Here is a 22,431-nt window from a genome sequence, read left to right on the forward strand (position 1 = left end):
TCATGCCTAGGGTAATAAATATGCAAAATCTGTCTCCCTGTGGTATGAAGTCACTGATATCTCTGTTCACTTTTATTTTAAATATATTGTTTTTATTTTTAGGCCTAGTTTCCTAGAGGTTACCCCTTTGCATCACTTAGGGGTCAATTTGTGATGAGACAGAGTTTACTTCAAATACCTCAAGCCACTAAGGCTCCTCCCCTTGCCAATGGGTATGTGTGTGGGTAAGACAAACTCATTTGTAGTTCAGTCTTTTTTCAAGTTTGCCCCAGGTTTACCTTTCCATTAGAGCCCTTTCAAGCCTCCTAGGTGCATGAATGCAAGCAACTTCAGGGTCAGTCAAAAGTATGTGAATACCTTGGGCCTTCCCAGGTCTTTCCTGTGCTTATGTGCAGCCTCAACCAGGAATGTTTGCCTCAGATAGTACTGCAAGCCCCTGCCATGCAAGCAGAGCCACTGGCCCTCCCTCACACTTCTGAAAATTCTCATCACACACAATGCCACTAGCATCACTGGCCACTCTAAAGAGCTGACCCTCCCTTCAAATTGAGGTCTTTATGCCTTGCTTCTTGCTGGCAGAAACTCCAAGCCAATCAAGCTGGGTCAGAGTGGGGTGGAGAGTAGTCCCAAGCTAGAAAGCCACAGGTTCCCATTTCTCTTACTTGAAGTTCAACAGTGTAACACTTTTGAAAGTTTTACACAATTGGCCTCTGGTCAATCTCCAAAGTACTGAAATGATTGCTTTAGAAAAGTAATGTAGAAATAAAAATTCTATTCAAATATTCATAGTGTTTGAACCAGTAATCCCAGTTATGCAACACCATCCAAAAGAACTCCCCCCTGCCCCCGCCAAAATATGAAAAAAGCTGTGTACAGCATGTTCCTAACAATGTCAGTTCTCTTTTTGTGCCTCCCTTACAGCTAGATGGAGCCCTGTGACTAAGTTCTCACCAATGCCATGAGAGTGGAAGAGATACCACAACTTCCTCCTCATCAACTCCAGAGTAAACAGCCCTGAACTTCTGGTCTTTCTCCTTCCCAAAGGCCTAAGTTTGCGTTGGTAGCAACTCACAGACAACCATGACAAATGGATTCCTGTATTACTTCATGGAATAGAATCACTTCACCAGCCTGTACCTATTTCCAGGCTATTATATCACAACAAAATAAAATGTTATATTACTAAGTGACATTACAAATGCATGCTTTTAAAAGAAATACATTCCAAAAGGCTATAAAATTAAATGTACTGATTCATCACAGCTACCTTAAAATATGTATGTAAACACAGTAAATACATAAAAATAACAATGTCATGGTGGGATTATAATTATTCTTTTTCAAACTTCCAAAAGTACTGTTTAAATTACTTTGATAATTTCAAAGGTTGAAACTTTTAATTACATTGGTTAAATATTTTGAAATCCAAATTTAAGGAACCTTTATCCTATCCACTTTCATACTGGTATAAAATGGATCCTCTGGCCAATGTTCAAATCCATAGGGCCTGGTCTGTAATCCAGCCATTGTGTTCTTTCTTTAATAAACGAAAAACTACCTATTCATATGCCTCAAGGGCACTACTAGCTAGGAAACTTAGCTAAATAAGACTGACTTCATATAACTCAATAAACTTTTTCTACTTAAAGAAAAACTTTTTGCTTCATCTTTTATATTTGTATTTCTTAAGAGAAAACAAAGTTTCCATGTAAGGGGATATACTGGAAACTGACCCAACAAAAAGCTTTATGCCTTTTCTCACCCAACAGCTTCCCTCAACCTAAAAATATATCTGAAGAAGGATGAAAGGGACTTCACTGTGAAAAGCATAGCTTTTAAGATTAAAGTCCCTCCCCCCACCCCAAAAAACACAAGAAATTGAAACAGCCCAGCTCAAAGAAAGCAAAATAGAGCTGCTAAAAACTTTGCTGTCCTCTCATATTTGAAACTATACAGTATCTCCAAAAATGCAGCTAATTTATACAGTATCTTGAGATTTCCAAGCTTCCTAATAATTAAAGGTATGAACAAGGGAAATGTACCGAACTATACAAACTATAACTACACATATGTCTAATTATTTAAAAAGAGATGGCCCTGACTCCCTCTAACAAGATGTACCACAAAACATTACTTCTAGAGCTACACTGTTCAATGAATCACTAGCCACTTGTAGCTACAGAGTACTTGAAATAGTGCTTGTCAGAATCAAGATGTGCTCTCCAAAAATATATAAAAATATATCAACATATTTTAACACTGATTACATGTTATTATTTTGGATATAGTTGCTTAAGTTTATTAAAACTTTCTCATGTTTCATTTTATTGTTTAAAATATGTGGGGCGCCTGGGTGGCGCAGTCGGTTGAGCGTCCGACTTCAGCCAGGTCACGATCTCGCGGTCCGTGAGTTCGAGCCCCGTGTCGGGCTCTGGGCTGATGGCTCAGAGCCTGGAGCCTGCTTCCGATTCTGTGTCTCCCTCTCTCTCTGCCCCTCCCCCGTTCATGCTCTGTCTCTCTCTGTCCCAAAAATAAATAAAAAACATTGAAAAAAAATTAAAAAAAAATATGGCTCCAGGAGAACTTTAATTTACATATGTGGCCACGCTATATTTCTATCGGATATCCCTGGTGTTACAGCTGAGCAAACCAGCCCAGTTTCTAACAAGCAAAATTTTACAACCAGTTTCTTTTGGTTTAGTACTCTCTAGTTCTATACTTTTATCCTAAAAACAAAAAGGGTATGTTGACCTAGGATTATGTACCACACAGTATTGAAGATAAGGGCTGCTTATAGTCATCTGGTTATTCAACAACAGGGGTCTAACCTGTTATCACAACCAAGGCCCCAGGAGAAATCCAGAGACTTTTATAAAGTTCTTAACAGGCTGGAAACCAGTCCCTCACTCTGACAATGTCATTTATCAGCTTTATATCAGGGGATATGAATACCAATACCACTTCAAGAGGCTCTCCACAAATCCTCTAGTCATCAGAGAGTTAAAAGTGACCACCTTGAGATGGTATAAGAGGATTTAAGACAGAATGGACTAGCTTGCACAGCAGGGTGTGAGGCCGCACTGTGGGAAGGCAGAGAGAGGAGGGAGTGTGAGTAAAGCAGAAAGCTAGACTCACTAGCACTGGGTCACAGACAGGACCTCATAAAGGTCTAACACACTTTTTACATCTGCTGAGTATCTACTTTGTGTGAAGCACTGGGTTTAACACAGCTAAATAAACAATGTGCACTCTTAAGGAGATCACAGTCTAATCAAACTGAAGTCAGGACAGGTCAGCGTACAAGGCCAGCTGTTCTGACAGTTAATCCTGGGCTTCAACCTTAAGGGTTGAAATCAGAGTTGGCTAATAAAGTCAAATCGCTAGACAAAAAGCTGCAGCAAAGTAGACTCAGGAGACAAGGAAAGTTATGGTTAAATGGGTCTCATGGTGAAAATGGACTCTAAGAACCCTTTGAAATTTTACATATGGGGATGTGTGTGTGTGTGTAAAAGAACTCACAGCAATCGACAGATGCTCTGAGGTAGTGGTCTCCAAACTTGTAATGCATTTATTTATGAATTATACACATTTACTTTTATGTACTCTATGCGACATGAATAAAATTAGGATAGAAAATAAGGTTAGAAATAAATATAAATAAAAGTCCTAAGTCTTATTTCTGTACCTTCAATAGTTTTTCTTTCATAGCCCACCACATGAATCTTACTCTAAAGAAACGTAAAAAACACCACTGATGGGGAAATTAGTGTGGAAACCTCGACAGTTATTAAAACTACCCCTCAACTAGAAATGAGCTGGGGCCAACCACAAAAATTCTTGGTCACTTCCAGGAAGTTTTTCTCTGAAAATGGAGAATTTTCACTATGAAACAAAGGAAAAATGAAAAGGTTGGTTGCACATATCATGTAATATATATTTTGCTTTTATCTTCCAATTGTCCTTTTTTATGTTAATATTTTAAACCCTTAAAAAACCTTTTAAATATTAGACAGAAATTATCTTTAAAAATTGAGATTTTAGAAAAGCTATGTAAAATGGGTCTTATGTTCCATTTTTCTTATTAATACAAAATTTGAGGTAGTATCACTAATTTTTTTTTAATTTTTTTAATGTTTGTTTTTGAGAGAGAGAGAGAGAGAGAGAGAGCGAGCGTGAGCGGGGGAGGGGCAGAGAAAGAGGGGGACACAGAATCTGAAACAGGCTCCAGGCTTTGGGCTGTCAGCACCTAGCCCAATGTGGGGCTCAAACTCACCAACTGTGAGATCATGACCTGAGCTGAAATCGGACACCCAACCGACTGAGCCACCCAGATGCCCCAGTATCACTAAATTTAAAATATTTACTTGAGGGAGAGATTGTGTGCTGATAGTTTTTAACAGTGAGCATGCTTCAGTAGTACATCCAGAAGATTTCAAGTCATTAATTTTCAATACACTTTTCTAAGCATAAAATTTCTTCCTCCAATTTCACATTCTCAGCTCTAGAAAAATAGGCAATGGATATAGACAAGTCACAGAAGATAGGTATCAGGTAATTAATAAACATCTAATACAAGTTTAATATCAACAAAAATCCAAGAAATGGAAACTAGAAATATCAGCAACTTATGAAAAGGCACTCATATGCTGCTCATGGAAATATAAACTGGTATCACTTTATCACTTCTTTCTGGAAAGAAATTTGACAGTATGCTCTGATCTAGTAATTACATCAGGAAATTGTTTCAAAATTTAGAGAAACACTTGTATATGAAAATGACATTACAATATTTTATATTGGTACAGAAAACGATTGGATGAAAATCTTCTAAAATGTTAACTATTTATCACTGGGTGATAGGATTACAGACAGTGTTTACTTTCCTCTTTCTTCTTTGTATTTTTTTATATATTCCATTTTTTAAATAATAAGCACATATTAACTTCAATCCAAAGAAGAAATTCAAGTTTCTTTTTAGAATTCCTTTTAACAAATATCACCTAGTTCTTCTTAAAGAAACAAATACGAAGTGTCTGCTACTTCCATTCAAAATGGAGAGGGCTCCTATTCTAATTTTTTATTTTTACCTCCCCCTCACCAAAAAGCATTCAGCAGCCTACTCCAGTACAGCAGACAGGAGCTCTAGTCAAAGACAGATCTAAGTTCAAACCCCAGAAACACCATTTACAGCTGTGTTACTTTGGGCAACTTTTCTAAACCTCAGTGAATTTTTAAATAAGATTACATAAATTTAGAGATTAAGATAGCTCCATACCACAGCGGCAGCTCAGAAAGAGTATAACGATGAAGGTGGAATTTTAAGGGGAGGGTGTAGGTGGGACTATAAACTGAAATTACAGGAATACAATTTGAGATTCATCCCAAAGAGAGATATGGTGACATACGATCAGACATGGTAGCATGAGACTAAAAGAGTAAATTTTTCTTCATTCTTCTGTATTGAACACTTCCTGTATGTTGCATGCTAGGGACATGGCACTGAGCTGGGTAAACAAGATCTCTGCTTCCTGACCACACAGTCTGTGGTGGCAGGGTGGGGAGTGAGGTGGGGAGTGAGGTGGGGAGTGAGGTAGGGGTGGAAGCCAGGCAGAGGCAGACAAATGAATTGAGTTAGTGTTGTATGCCATAAATAAAACAAGGTAAAAGGACAGACGGGGGAGGGGTGCTGTCAGGGAAGATTCCTCTGCAGAGTGGACTGCGACTTGAAGGACAAGGAGCCATGGCCAAGATCTTGAGTCTCAGAGAAGAGCAAGAGCAAAGTCAAAGATGGGCACAAACCTGGCATGTTCACAGGAAGAAGACCACTGTGAAAGAAGAGGGGGCTGAAAAGTTGGCAGGTACCAGATTATATGGGGCCATAACATGAAAAGGAGTTTGGATTTTATTTTCACTGTAAAAAGAACCCACTGATGTTTCGGCAGTGGCATGAGCTGACTGCATTTAAAAAATTACTTCAACAGATCTGTAGAGAAAGAATTCTAGTGACACGACGCTATCACAGCAGGCCAAACATGCCTTGGGCTGGGCAGGACTGACAGCACTAGTGGTGGTGGAATCAAGCAGAATCACCACAGAGGCTGTTTTCAGCTCCATCTCTCAAACCAAGCACAAAGGTCTTTATAAAACCCACCTTGGTTCTCCCAGTTCATCTGTGCCGCTACTCATCTTCATATACGGTCCTGATGAGGACACATCAGTACTGCAATTACAGATTTACATAGCTCCTTTTCCTACTGGACCAAACTCCAAGAACCAAGGCAGGAAACCGTTTTATTCACCTGTGACACACCTAGCAGAGTACCTGGCGTATAAAAAGTGCTCAGTAAGTGTCTGCTGATGGAAAGAATGAACAAATACATTTAAAATAACCAAAGCCATTTGTATTCATTTCCTAGGGCTACTGAAGTAACAAGCTTTGTGGCTTAAAACAACAGAAATATATTTTCTCTCAGTTCTGGAGGCTCCAAGTCCAAAATCAATGTTGGCAGGGCAGGGCCATGCTCCCTCTGAAGGCTTCAGGGAAGGATCCTCCTGTGCCTCTTAGGAGTTTCTGGTGTTCCCTGGCAATCCTTCGCATTCCAGGCTTGTAACCTGCATCATTCCAAACTCTGCTCCATCTTCAGGTGGCCTCCTTTCTTGTGTGCATTCTCTCCTCTCAAAAAGACATCTGTCACTGGATTTAGGGCCTGCCCTAATTCCATATGACCTCATTTTTATTATATCTGCAAAGATCCTTATTCCAAATAAGGTCACATCCTAAGGCTCCAAGTAGACATGAATTTTTGGTGGACACTATTCAACTCACTACACCATTCAACACCATGGATTGCCTTTTAAAGTGGTAATCTTCTCATCCTAAAAATGAACAAGCAAAAACTGAGTAGCCAAAATCAGGATGTTCAACAGAAGAGATTTCTACATTGCCTTTGTAAGTCCCTTTAAACCTTTCTGCTTTCAGTTTACTCATCTATATAGTGAGAAAACTGATTTCTATGGTCTCTTCTAACATTAATATTCTATGATTCTGGGCCATAAGTTTTCTTGCTGACTTTTCACATTTTATAAATTTTATGCTAATGTAGAGACCCTCAAATACTTGAATAAATTATAACAGAAAGCTTACCTTCTCAGTTTTGAAACAGGCAAAATACTTTTTTGTAAACTATCTGCCGCCAAAGTTACTTACTTTCCCCATTAAAAATGCAGTGTATTCCTCCATACATCAAACCATTACACTTCCATTTTAATAAACCACTTTGAATACTTACTATGTGCCAGTGAACAACCTACTTCTGACCCATCTATTTATACTTATTAAATTATTAGCTAACTAGACCTTTCTCCATTATTTCTATATAATAGTTCATTTAATGGTAAGTTTTAAAAAAAATAGCTTTACTGATTTCCCTTATTATGAAAGTGATATTATTTTTGTTTAAAAAAATTCACAAGTACAAAGATATTAAAATTAGAAGTCCCAGTCCCAAAGATAACCACTGTAAATATTTTGCTGACCAACCTATCAGACTTGTACGTATGAATACATTGGTGAACAAAATATCCTTCATGTTTTTATTTACAAAAAGCAGATGTTATGTAGAAAGTTACATAAACAGGTTAATACAAATACTACTCTGCAGCTAGCATTTTCTGCAAACTGTTATGTATATTTTTCCAAAACAAATATGGATATAAGGCATCATTTTACTGGGTAGAGTTTCATGCTGAATTAAAAGAACATATTCTAACCAACCGCCAGACTGGTAAGCACTGAAATAATCTAAATATCCATCATTCTAATGTTGCAAATTGTTACCAAAATAACCTATGTATATATGTTTTAGCAAATTTTTGCAACTGTCCCTTCCGACAAATTCCAGAACTGCAGAAAGGGTAGCATTCACACTTAAAATTTTGATTTGTAAAGACCTACTACCCTACCCAAAAGCTGAATCAAATAATGCTCCCAGCTCCATATATAAGAATACCCATTTTCTCATACCCTGCTAACACTGGGTTTTATCAGTCTTTGCCAGTATGAAATAGAGAAGAACCAAAAATATTTTTCTTTCTTGCTTTCTTTTCTCCCATTCATTCATTCATTCGGCACTTCCTTTATTACTAGAAAAGCTAAATATGTTTTCCTACATTTGTATTTCTTCCTGGAGCTGTGAGTTTTCTGCCAATTTTCTAATGAGTATTCTTTTTTTTCCCCTATAGATCTTATTTCTATTGCCCTGTTCAAAGAATACCTCAGGTATAAGGCAAAGATGTTTCCTCTCATCATTCCTTTTCAATATTACACTGGAAATCCTAGCTAATGTAATAAGACCAAAAAAGGAAACACAGTATAGATTGGAAAAGATGACATAAAACTATCTTTGTTCACACATGACATAACTGTCTATGTAGAAAATCTGAAAAAATGGAGCGGGGGGTGGGGGGAAGTCTCCTAGAACTAATGAGCAATTATAGCAATGTTAAAGAGCAATAAACGAAATTTGAAAATTGAAAACACAATACCATTTACACTAGCACTCCCAAAAATGAAATACTTAGGCATAAAACTAACAAGATATGTACAAGATCTATATGAGGAAAATGACAAAACTCAGATCAATAAAATCAAAGAACTAAATAAATGGAGAGATATTTAATGCTCATTAATGAGAAGACTCAATATTGTCAAAGTCTTCCCAACTCGATCTGTAATTTCAATGCAATCCCAATCAAAATCCCAGTAAGCTATTTTGTGGATATCAACACACTAATTCTAAAGTTTACATAAAAAGGCAAAAAGATCCAGAGTAGCCAAGACAATATCGAAGAGGAAAAACGAAATTGGGAGGACACTACTGGACTTCCAGACTTACTATAAAACTACAGTAATTAAGACAGTGTGGTATTAGTGAAAGAACAAATAGATCAATGAAACAGAATAGAGAAGAACCAAAAAACAGACCCACAGAAATATAGCTAACTGATCTTTGACAACAGAACAAAGACAGTCTGAAGCAAAGATGGTCTCTTCAACCAATGATCCTGGAACAACTGGACATCCACATGAAAAAATGAGTCTAAATACAGACCTTACACCCTTCACAAAGTTAACTCAAAATGGATCGCACACCTAAATATAAAATATAAAACTATAAGACTCCTATAAGAAAATGTAAAAAAAAAAAAAAAAAGCTGGACTTAAATAAAATTTAAAACTTCTGCTCTACAAAAAACAATATTAGAATGAGAAGACGAACCACAGAATGGGAAAAAATATTTGCAAAAGACACATCTGATAAAGGACTGTTATCCAAAATATACAAAGAACTCTCTTTTTTTAATGTTTATTTATTTTGAGAGAGAGCACAAGCGAACACATGAGCAGGGGGCAGTGGGCAGAGAGAGAGGGAGAGAGAGAATCTCAAGCAGGCTCTTCACTCGATGGGGGCTGGATCTCACAAACAGTGAGATCATGACCTGAGTCGAAATCAAGAGTTGGTTGCTTAACTGACTGAACCATCCAGGCACCCCTACAAAGAATTCTTAAAACTCAATAATATAAAAACAACTCACTTAAAAAATGGGCCAAAGGGGCGCCTGGGTGGCGCAGTCGGTTAAGCGTCCGACTTCAGCCAGGTCACGATCTCGCAGTCCGTGAGTTCGAGCCCCGCGTCAGGCTCTGGGCTGATGGCTCGGAGCCTGGAGCCTGTTTCTGATTCTGTGTCTCCCTCTCTCTCTGCCCCTCCCCCGTTCATGCTCTGTCTCTCTCTGTCTCAAAAATAGATAAACGTTGAAAAAAATGGGCCAAAGACCTTAACCAAAGAAGATATACAAATGGCAAATAAACATAGAAAGATGCTCTACATCATATGTCATCAGGAAAATATGAATTAAAACAATGAGATACCACTATACACCTATTAGAATGGCTAATCCAAAACACCAACAACACCAAATGTTGGGTGAAGTTGTGGAGTAACAGGAATTGTCATTCATGCTGGTGGGAACGCAAAATGGTATAGCCACTTTGGAAAGTAGTTTGGTGGTTTCTTATGAAACTAAACATGCTTTACCTATATGACCCCACAATCACATTCCTTTTGTATCTACCAAAAGGAGTTGAAAACTTATGTCCACAAAAAATCTGCAGAGTAAGTCTGTAGCAGTTTTTACTCCTAAGTGTCAAAATTTGGAAGCAACCAAGATGTCCTTCAGTAGGTGAATGGGTAAGTGGTGGTACATCCAGACAACACTATTCAGTGCTAAAAAGAAACGAGCCATTAAGAAAACATGGAGGAAACTTAAATGCACATTAAGTGAAAGAAGCAAATCTGAAAAGGCTGGGGACTGTAAGAACCCAACTACATGACATTCTGAAGAAGGCAAAATTAGGGACAATAAAAATATCAGTAGTTGTTAGGGCCTGGAGTTGAGGAATAATTAGGTAGAGCACAGAGGATTTTAAGACAATGATAATACTCTGTATATTATTAACGATGAATACATATAATTACATATTTGTCCAAATTCATAGAATGTACAACACCAAGAGGGCAACCCAATGTATAGTGTGGATGCTGCATGATTATATCAATGTAGGTTCATACAATAGTAACAAATGTACCACAGTCTGATGTGGGGTGTTCATTATGGAGGAAACTATACATGTGTTGGGGCTGGAGGTATCTGGAAAATCTCTGCACATTCCTCTTAATTGTGCTGTGAATCTAAAACTGATGTAAAAAAAAAGTCTTTAAAAAATGTTTGCCTTTTGGAATAACTTCACTGTTTTTCTTAAAATGTTCACTATAAAGAATTTGGGGAAAAAGTAAAATGAAGTAAAAAAATATTAAAAAATTCCATCACCCACCATTTCATACATAAAAGGCTACAGAGTGAGAATTTATAGATCAGGAATATCATTTTATTCCTCAATGTAAAAAAGTTTTATTCTTAGTTTTTAAAGTATAGGTGAAATACAGCCTTCCTTATAAAAAAACCCTTTCTTTATAAAAAACCTTCTTTTTGTACATAAATCTCATTTCAGCAAATCAAATGGTATCATTCCAACTGGCCCATTATAATTTCAATAATGGCTTTGCTTTATCTCTGATTATGTTTTAAGAAGTAACTCAAACATGTTTTAAATTGAGTGTGTCTGTACTCTAACTAGTTCAAATAATCACTGGACTATATAGATGCTTTGCTACTCAATAATGTTCATTAAAGAAAGATTGCTACTTAAGGAAATTACAAAGATCAATCCTTTTACAAGGAAGCAGGGGATATAGTAAGAAAAGCAACAAAGTTGGGAAAAACAAATTTTTAAAACTCTAACTTCTCTACTTTCTAATGGTCAGATCTTGGAGAAATCACTTAGCCTTTCTGAATCTCAACCATCAAATCTTTAAAATGATTTATAGGGTCCCTTTCAAGGACTGATATCCCGATTCCATTTCCAAGGAAGTCGTAGAGTGATTAAGTATGAAGACCTGGGATCAGGAGCAATCAAAAACCAGAAAAAAAAAAAACTAACGTTGATTTATGAAGTATTATTTCTGTATACCTGCAGAAAATGGTAAAATACGGCAAAAAGATAAGAATAAGATGGAATACAGTAAAGCAGTGGTCTACCAACTGTGTCATGCATGTATAACCCTTAGAAGTACATGAGCATGGAGAGTTTCAAGGAAATGGATTTCTCAGCTCTCAACTTCCATCTATACAATTTTCTAGAACCATTCTGCTAAAACAACATATCAGTTTTCATTTACCTCCTCTGCCCTTTCATCTCTCCCCCTCTACTACCTCATAAAGGAAACCGTAACACTCAACGCTTCCTGAAACTTACTGTGGAGCTGGTGTCTAACAACATCTGAAGAGCCAAATGGAGAATTCAAAATATCTGTGGTGAGGAAGATAATGATTCTACACACTGGGTATCCAATTATTTTCAAGTTAAAGGGGTCACTAATTTCTACTTCCACGAATATAGACATTAAACCAAATCCACTTACTACTTGACCAATTATTCGGATTATAGATCACTTTGCTGTCAACTTGGAAGAATGGGGGATATGGCTAAAATAAAGCACGTTTTATAACCATCTACTAAATTCATGAGATTTCTCAGTACTTTCACTATTAAAGTAAAAAAGTTAGAAAGGTAATGCAAAACACCATCTTCTCTAAATTGTATTGCTTACTCAGACCAAAATAAATTTGATATGGCTTTATGGACATAGGAAAATTTAAATGTTTTTAATTATAATTGTTTTTGCACAGAACTCCGAAGAACTGGGTGACAATTTAAAGCATTTTTTATTCCCATTCACTAAATTCATGAATGAATTTACTTTTCATTATAGAAAAATATGATCGTGTGATTGATAAAATTCTTTCCAGTATAAAAGAATACATTAGGATAAGATGTCAATGCTAGAAAAATACAAATGAGTTCAAAGAGAAAAATAAGGAATGTAAAATTCTGACTATTAAAATTAAGACATTGTTCATATATTTCTTTTTTCTTTTTTCTTTTTTTGTTTTTGTTTTTTTTTTTGAGAGACAGAGGGCACAAGTGAGAGAGAGGCAAAGAGAGAGAGGGAAAGAGTGAGAATCCCATGAAGGGCAGGGAGAGAGGGAGAGAGGGAGAGAGGGAGGGAGAGAGGGAGAGAGGGAGGGAGGGAGACAGAGAGAGGGAGGAAGCAGGGCTCATCTGAAGCGAGGACTGAGCTCACCCATTGCAGGACTCAAACTCACAGGAACCGTGAGATCATGACCGAGCAGAAGTCAGATGCTTAACTGACTGAGCCACCCAGGAGCCTTGTTCACACATATATTTTTTTTTAAACAGACAACGTAAAATATCAAGTTTTTAAAATTTCCATAATGTATTTAAATTGTTTGAATTTAACAAAAATTCTATCATTTACAAATACTGAAACTTAGAGGAAAAATTCAAGATGTATGAGAAGGTATATAGTTTTTTGTTTGTTTTTCCAATTCTTTGAAGGGGTATAGGAGCAAAAAAACCCAAAAAAACCCTAGTAGTAAAAGTCAGAATATATCACTTGTCTTAACCTTCCTCCTAAGATACTGCCTACTGGACATCCCCATATGGATGCTCCCCAGACACTTGAACTCAACATAATCCAAAGTAAATTTATTCTCTTCCCCCAACCCCACCCCACCCCCAGAAAAACAAAACCTGCCTCCTCCTCCTATCTGTATTTTTATTATTAGCTCCATGATCTACCTGGTCTCTTAGACTAAAAGAGTGGGAAATTTTTTTTATTACCTCCCACACCAAATCAGTTCCTAGGACCTAACTCCTAACGATCTCTATTCCTTGTGCCACAGTAATCGTTTAAGGTCTCTTCACAGGCTGTCATCAAATAGCTTTTCAAAACAATAACTATATACATATATAAATATATATATATATATTTAATACAGTTGACATATGATGTTATAGTTTCAGGTGCACAATACAGTGATTTGACAAGTTTGTGCTTTGCTCATCACCAGTGTAGCTAACCTCTGCCCCCATACATCCTTATTACAATATCATTGACTACCTTCCTTATGCTGTGCCTTTTATTCCCAAGAATTATTCATTCTATAACTGGAAACCTATATCTCCCACTCCCTTTTACCCATTTTGTCCAATTCATCTATGCCCCTCCCCTCAGGCAAACACCAGGTTTGTTCTTTGTATTTATAGGTCTGATTCTATCTTTTGTTTATTCATTTTCTTAAAAAAGATTCCACTTATTTCACTCCATATGAGTGAAATCATATGGTATTTGTCTTTTTCTGACTTATTTCACTTAGCACTATACATTCTAGGTCCATCCATGTTGTCTCAGATGACACGATCTCATCCTTTTTTATGGCTGAGCAATATTCCTGTGTGTATCATGTGTGTGTATGTGTATCTTCCTTATCCATTCATCAATTGATGGACACTTAGGTTACTTCCATAACTTGGTTATTGTAAATAATGCTGCAATAAACATACAGTATACCTTTTTGAATTAGTGTTTTTGTTTTCTTTGGGTAAATACCAAGTAGTGTAATTGTTAGATATTTCTATTTTTAAGTTTTTGAGGAACCTCCATACTATTCTCCACAGTGGCTGCATCAATTTGTTGCCACCAACAGTGCACAAGAATTACTTTTTCTCCCCACTTTGCCAACACTTATTATTTTTCATCATTTTGACTTTAGCCATTCTGACAGGTGTGTGGTGATCTCTCATTGGTTTTGATTTGCATTTCCCTCATGATGAGTGACGTTGAGCACTTTTTCACATGTTTGTTGGCCATCTATAGGAGTTCTTCAGAAAAATGTTGCTTTAGGTCCTCTGCCCATTACTTAATCAGATTGTTTTCTGGTGCTGAGTTGTATAGGTTCTTTATATATTTTGCATATTACTGCTTATTAGAGCATATTGCAAATATCTTCTCCCATTCAGTGGGTTGCTTTATTTTTTTTTTTACCATTTTTTTAAAATTTATATCCAAATTAGTTAGCATATCGTGCAATGATCTCTGGAGTAGATTTCTTAATGCCCCTTACCCAGTTATCCCCTCCCCCCTCCCACAACCCCTCCGGTAACCCTCTGTTCTTCATATTTAAGAGTCACTTATGTTTTGTCCCCCTCCCTGTTTTTATATTATTTTTGCTTCCCTTCCCTTATGTTCATCTGTTTTGTACCTTAAAGTCCTCATATGAGTGAAGTCATATGATATTTCTCTTTCTCTAATTTCGCTTAGCATAAGACCCTCTAGTTCCATCCACGTAGTTGCAAATGGCAAGATTTCATTCTTTTTGATTGCCGAGTAATACTCCATTGTGTGTGTGTGTGTGTGTGTGTGTGTGTGTGTGTGTGTGTATACACACCACTTCTTCTTTATCCATTCATCCATTGACGGACATTTGGGCTCTTTCCATACTTTGGCTATTGGTGATAGTGCTGTTATAAACATGGGGGTGCATGTGTCCCTTTGAAACAGCACACCTGTATCCCGTAGATAAATGCCTAGTACTGCAATTGCTTGGTCATAGGGTAGTTCTATTTTTAGTTTTTTGAGGAACCTCCATACTGTTTTCCAGAGTGGCTGCACCAGCTTGCATTCCCACCAGCAGTGCAAAAGAGATCCTCTTTCTCCTCATCCTCACCAACATCTGTTGTTGCCTGAGTTGTTAGCCATTCTGACAGGTGTGAGGTGGTATCTCATTGTGGTTTTGATTTGTATTTCCCTCAGGATTAGTGATGTTGAGCATTTTTTCATGTGTCGGTTGGCCATCTGGATGTCTTCTTTGGAGAAGTGTCTATTCATATCTTTTGCCCATTTCTTCACTGGATTATTTGTGTTTTGGGTGTTGATAAGTTCTTTGTAGATTTTGGATACAAACCTTTTATCTGATGTCATTTGCAAATATCTTCTCCTATTCCATTGGTTGCCTTTTAGTTTTGCTGATGGTTTCCTTCACCGTGCAGAAGATTTTATTTTGATGAGGTCCCAATAGCTCATTTTTGCTTTTGTTTCCCTTGCCTCTGGAGACGTGTTGAGTAAAAAGTTGCTGTGGCCAAGGTCAAAGAGGTTTTTACCTGCTTTCTCCAAAATCTCCAAAGAGGATTTTGATGGCTTCCTGTCTTACATTGAGGTCTTTCATCCATTTTGAGTTTATTTTTGTGTATGGTGTAAGAAAGTGGTCCAGGTTCATTCTTCTGCATGTTGCTGTCCAGTCTTCCCGGCACCATTTGTTGAGGAGACTGTCTTTATTCCATTGGATATTCTTTCCTGCTTTGTCAAAGATTAGTTGGCCATACGTTTGTGGGTCCATTTCTGGGTTCTCTATTCCTGTTCCATTGATCTAAGTGTCTGCTTTTGTGCCAGAGTAGGTTGCCTTTTGTTTACTGATGGTTCCCTTTGCTGTGCAAAAGCTTTTTATTTTGATGTGGTCCCAACAGGTTATTTTTGCTTTTGTTTGCCTTGCTTTAAGGAGACATATCTAGAAAAATATATCTATGACCAATGTCAAAGATATTACTGCCTGTGTTCTCTTCTAAGGTTTTTATGGTTTGGGGCCTTACACTTAGGTCTTTAATTCACTTTGAGTTTATATTTGTGTATGATGTTAAAAGGTGGTCCACTGCCATTTTTTTTTTTTTACATGTAGCTGTCCAGTTTTCCCAGCACCATTTATTGAAGAGACTGTCTTTTCCACATACTGTCACCTCCTTTGTCAACAATTAATTGACCATATAATCAAGAGTTTATTTCTGGGGCTTCTAGTCTGTTCCACTGAACTGTGTTTACTTTTGTGCCAGTACTATACAGTTTTGATTATGACAGCTTTGTAGTATAACTTGAAATCTGGAATTGTGATACCTCCAGCTTTGGTTTTTTTTTTTTTTTTTTTTAACAATAATTACACTTGGGGCGCCTGGGTGGCGCAGTCGGTTAAGCGTCCGACTTCAGCCAGGTCACGATCTCGCAGTCCGTGAGTTTGAGCCCCGCGTCAGGCTCTGGGCTGATGGCTCGGAGCCTGGAGCCTGTTTCCGATTCTGTGTCTCCCTCTCTCTCTGCCCCTCCCCCGTTCATGCTCTGTCTCTCTCTGTCCCAAAAAAAAAAAAAAAAAAAAAAAAAAAAATTAAAAAAAAAACAATAATTACACTTAAATTTACTTTTCAACATCTCTCATAGAGAATGAAACTACTTTATACTAATTAGAGCTATACAAAATTACCTGTCATGCATATAATTGAGTTACTCAAAGGAATTAGAGAATCATGAAGTTGGAAGGAACCAGAAGAGTCAATCCCTTTGACAATACCCTTATCCAGGTACTTTCAAGCTGTTGTCAATTTATAGCCTCATGAAGTACCCTGCTCTCTGTCGGGACATCGCTGTCAGAGATCCAGGCCCAAATACAACTTGTTGCACATTTTCTAAGATTATTGCGATTTAAAAAAAGATTCATGCTAGCAGAAGAACAATGGTAAAATTACACAAAATTCTAAACAAAAAGTTAAAAATTAGTTAAAATTTAACATACAGAGATAGCTTCAGTTAGCATTTGGGGATACATCTGGCTTTTTTTTTCCTTTATTTTGTTTGAGTATGCATGGTGTGTAGATATGTATATATTTTGTGATTTAGTTTTAAACAAAATTGGGGTAAACTGTTGATACTCGGTTTGTTTGTTTTTATTTTTTCACTTAATTATGTTATAAGCAATTCCCCATGCAATTATGTATTCTTCAAATTCTTCAAAATATTTTAGTGGATATATAATATAGCAAAACTAAGAAATATTAACTTTTAGTCAATCATTTGTAAACTACTTATCATATATCCTTTAAATTTTTTCAAAGCATTTTTGTGGTTACATAATATAGAAATAAATACTAAATACTCACAATATTATAATTTATTTAATCATTTATAAATTACTTATTGTTTCTAATTTTTCAAAGTGATGAATACGTGATGAATATCCTTGAAGATCAATCTTTATCTACATTTCTAGTTATTTGCTGAGGATAGAGTCCCAAAAGTAAGGCAAAGTATTAATTTTTTTATTCAACTGCTAAATTACCTGTCAGCAAATTTACAATTTATAATCCTACTAGCACTGCATAGCATAATCTTCATGTCATATACTTGTGTGTTTTTTTTTTTTTTACTTTGTCAATCTTAAGCAAGTATCATTCTTTTAGTTTGTTTCTTTATTAGTGTGATTACACACAAGATCTCCCTATTTCCCTATTGCTTTTACCTATTCATCCCATTCTACTCTTTGCGGTAACGTCATTTTCCCATGTTGTAAAAGGAAGTAGAAGAAAATGCATAGGTGTTAGGGTCAGGTCAGAATGACCTAGGATTTGATCCATTTCCACTACCTAGCTGTGTTACCTTGGACAAGTGACAACTTTAAGTTTGTATCTTCTCCTGTGTATTGTCAACAACCCTCACAAAGTAGAAACAGGGTATAGCAATCAAGAACAAAATCTAAATTAACTCCCCTCCTTTTTCTCATTTGCATGGTAGTCCTTCACATATTGGAAGACAGCAACGCTCTTACCGTCTCTCACCAACTGCTCTTCTATCCCTATCCTTTTGGCCCAAATCTTGGGGATTCCTTTCTCCAAGCTAAATGTCTCCAATTTCTTCACTCACATATCAAACAATATGCTTTCAAATTACCTCATCATCTTGGTATTTCAGAGTATGATTTAACCTAGTCATGTTCCCCTAGAAAGTGGCATCTAGAACAAAATCCAGATGTGATTTGAAAAGACCAGAGTAAAGGTTATCACTTCAAATCATCCAATTTGTTTTCCGTATCCAGATCCACGAGCCAACAAAATCTATAATCCATAAACCTAAAAGACTAACTATATTCACCTCACTTTCACCAACAAGGCAGGCCAGGTTAAATGTGAGGGTGTGGAACACTCTTGAAGTTCTTGTGATGCCTTGGGCAAGTAATGTAGTAATGTCTCTAAGGTCAGTTTACTCCTTGGGAAAAATGGGAGTAATATCACTTATCTCAAAGGGTTTTTGGAAAGATTAAAAATATTAATTATAGTATCTGGCATGTAGGAGGTATTCAATAAATAGAAACAAACAATTACCACTGAAGCAAGACTACTGCATCTTTATTAAGCACCATTTGTCAAGTACTTTACACGGTCTTGAGCTAGAGCTTGGTCTACCCAAAACACAGACGATGGAGTAGATGTTAACCAATTAACAACTCATCTTCTTCTCCAAATTCTGCCCTGCTCTACTTTCATCCTCTCCTCCCTCATGCCATCATCTTCAGAAAATGAAGAGCCATCCCTACCAGCAGGTGGAGGAATGGAGCAGTCACCTACAATTCCTACTCAAAATTACAAGCAGACAAGAGACACTTCTGATTTCAACCACAAGATCACTGGCACTGGTCCATTAGGAAGGGTACCTGCCAGCAGCTGAAATGAAGTTCTGCAAGCTTCAAAGACTCATCTACAAATGTAGGGTTTTTTTCCTTTCCGAACATACTACTGATCTACTTCCTTTCCTCATATACTACACCTGAATGCAAACATACAAAAGTATCATTTATTTTGTGAATAACCTTTTGAAAGACACATTTGACAACAATATAAAAATCAACGGTCTATGTTACATTTAGGCAAGAACAGGCCATTTAAATGAGGAAGAGAATAAACACTCAATTTTTTCTCTCAATTCAAATAGATCCAAGCAATATGTACAATAAAAAAGTTTTAAGTTGTTTCTAAATTAGAAGATTAAAAATTAATTGTTGAACTTTTCTGGAGTGGCCAAAGGGAATGTAAGAATGCCCAGATTTTAAAGATCTTTAGTCAAACGACTTCTAACAAAATTAGATTTTATATAAACACAGTCTTTAGTACAGAAAATTAAATTCCTTAAGATCTGCATGCAATGAGAGTTCTTTACCACCTAAATTTCCTAAGTATATTTAATCCTACTAAATGGCTATCAATAGTCCCAGGCAAAAAATCTGAATTAAGCTAAGCTTTGTCTACTTCCTCTTTCTTCAGCTCTTCTCTTCCCAAACTTGTCTCTATACGCATCCCTAGAAAACAAGTCAATTCCCTTAAATTATTCTAAATTTTTTCTTCATGAAAAGAAAAAAAAAGGAAGGAAAGATGGGTTGAAACTTACCCTAATGTATTAGAAGTCTTACCAAATTGCCTCAAAGAGAATGGGGAATACCTCTCCTTCTTTCCATCCAAAATGAGCTCCCTAATCTTTGTTTCCTGAAAAGGATGTAATATTTTACCTCTTGCAGGACATTTGTGTTTAAAAAAGAATTCTTGGGTAGGCAGTATGTACAGCTGATGGAACTCTAAGCATAGCAACAAAGAAAAATCTAGGCATAGGTCTAAAACCTCTTCAAATCACATCCCATACATTAAATGTGTTCCTGATGACAACTTATAAACTAGCAATTTGAACACCCTACTCCTCAATCAGAACACTCCAAATACACTATAGATTTACATTAATATTATGTTTGGGCATATATTTGAAGTATAGCATAAATATACATTACTTCAGAAGTAAGAGCCAAAGATGATAGTATTAAATTTAAATCAAAGTATGAAACATTTCTGAAAACAGAAAAATGAAACTAAGATCCCAACAAAACAAGTGTTAGGGAAATGGACAGGGAGGAAAGTCTCAGCAACTGAACCACTCCCAGGATATCCCACCAACTGCTCCCACTATCCCCTGTATTGTCTTCTGAATGTCGATTTGTGAAGAGGCAACTACTGTGGTAACAGTAATTTGGAATAATGCACATTTACAAACTGATATTTGATATATAACAGTCCTTACACATGAGCACAAGATATGCAAATGAAATTTGACAAAAGAAATGCAAATGCACAGAAGCACTTCAGAAAGTGTCCATTTTGCTTACTGCAAGTGGAAACAAACTCAGCATACCACAGTGCATCTACTGACACAGTAAAACATTTACATAAATGTTTACAAAATATAAAATGTTTATTAAATAATTATATAGTATTATAATCTCATATCATAATCATTATAATATTATACTGAAAGAGAGATAATCATTTATCTAAGTAAGGACAGAACATTCTAGGAAACCAAAAAATATTCTTACCTCTTGACCCAACCTAGTGATCCCACTCTAACAAACATGCACGAAAGTATTAAAGTTTTATATACAACACCAAGACCTGAAACAACTCTAACATTCAACATTCAGAGAATAAATTACTCATAGATCCACACATCATCACTACTAATGTTCATTAGGTATATATAAAACTATACTGTATTCTGACAGTAGCCACAAGCCATATGCAGCTACTTAAATAAAACTGAATTTACCATTCAGTTCCTTAGTCAGACAAGCCACATTTCAAGTGCTTACCTAGCACTTTTCATCATCACAAGTTCTGTTAGATAGTGCTGATTTACACAGCTACCTGGACCATCCTCTATCCTCCTTCCCTTATATGCACCCTTTTATCTACTTAATCTTCAGGCTTTGGCCTAAGCCTCAACTACTGTGTGAGGTTCCCCCTGATTTATGCAGGAAATTTGGGTATACCTTCTTGTAGTCTCATTACACCTTGGTAACTGGCAATAAATTCCATCACATCATATTATTTCCCCTACCACAATCCTGCAAGCTCCCTTAAAGAACCAACTTTTATCCAAGGGACTTTGAACTGTTCTGCCTTGGTAATTTGTCATATACTAAGAGAACTGCTAAAAACAACAGAGATGTACACTATAAGTGAAAAACGTTTATGCATAAGGAATATAATGCATCAAAGAAAAACATGGCTAGGTTGGCAGGCTCACAAGTGATTTTTAAGATTATTTATTTTGAGACAGAGAGTGAGTGGAGGAGGGGCAGAGAGAGGGAGACAAAGAGAAGGCCAAGCAAGCTCCACAGGGCAGTGTGGAGCCAAAGGCAGGGCTAGAACCCATGACCCCGTGAGGTCATGACCTGAGCCGAAACCAAGAGCTGGACACTCTACTGCCTGAGCCACCCAGGTGTCCCATCACAAGTGATTTTTGTTTTCAATTTCTAATTCTTTACATTTTCTTAGTACTCAACATAAGGAGCCTCATTCTCAGAAGGTGTTTAGCAAATATCTGTGGAATAGTTTCTGTATTAAAAAAAAAAAAAAAAGACACCACGAATGAAGCCTAATGTAAACTATGCACTCTGGGTGGTAATGATGCAGCAATGTAGGTTCAACAATTGTAACAAATGTACTACCCTGTTGGGGGATGTTGATAACGGGGGAGACTATGCATGCACCAGGTCAGAAAGCACATGGGACATCTCTCTGCCTTCCAGTCAATTGTGCTGTGAACTTAAAACTGCTCTAAAAATATAATGCCTTCAATGAAAAAGATCCCAATATTTTGTTCCGTAATAATATATACCATTGATTTATAATAAATTTTAAAAACTAGACCACAAATTTCTAACACAAATAATATTTATCTCCAGTGCTTAGAAAATCTGACTAAATTAACTGCAGGTGCAGTGCTGTTGGTGCCATCAATACACTAACTCAACCTCCTCATTTACTGAGCACCGACCCATGCAAAGCACTGTGGACACAGCAGTGAACAAGACAATTTCTGTTCTCACAATATTCTTTCTAAATAACAACTTTATTCTGCAAGATAAATCTTTAACCTCAGCTATCAACAACAGATAGCTCAAAATGGCAAAACAAACTTCTCTTATCCTGATTTTTTTCAAATAATTCAAAAAACTCCTATTAACCTTCAAGAAAGTAGTACATGACCTGGTTTAAAACAAAAAGTTAATGCCTCATTTACTTGGCATTCTTAGGAC

The 22,431-nt window shown here is 36.6% G+C and overlaps 1 protein-coding gene across 3 annotated transcripts in view; it reads right to left on the bottom strand.

Moving 5' to 3' along the window:
- PDE7A (phosphodiesterase 7A) overlaps window positions 1-22,431 on the bottom strand; it is a 271,768-nt gene that overhangs the window by 98,231 nt on the left and 151,106 nt on the right. The window contains exon 2 of one of the 3 annotated variants that reach the window (XM_047842855.1): window positions 6,152-6,322. The exons of the other annotated variants lie outside the window; for them this stretch is intronic. The gene's annotated coding sequence lies outside the window, so the exon portion shown is untranslated. The remainder of the gene's footprint in view (window positions 1-6,151; window positions 6,323-22,431) is intronic. 3 annotated transcript variants of the gene reach the window in all.

Source organism: Prionailurus viverrinus, chromosome F2 (genome assembly GCF_022837055.1).
Source record: "Prionailurus viverrinus isolate Anna chromosome F2, UM_Priviv_1.0, whole genome shotgun sequence".
Classification (NCBI taxonomy): domain Eukaryota; kingdom Metazoa; phylum Chordata; class Mammalia; order Carnivora; family Felidae; genus Prionailurus; species Prionailurus viverrinus.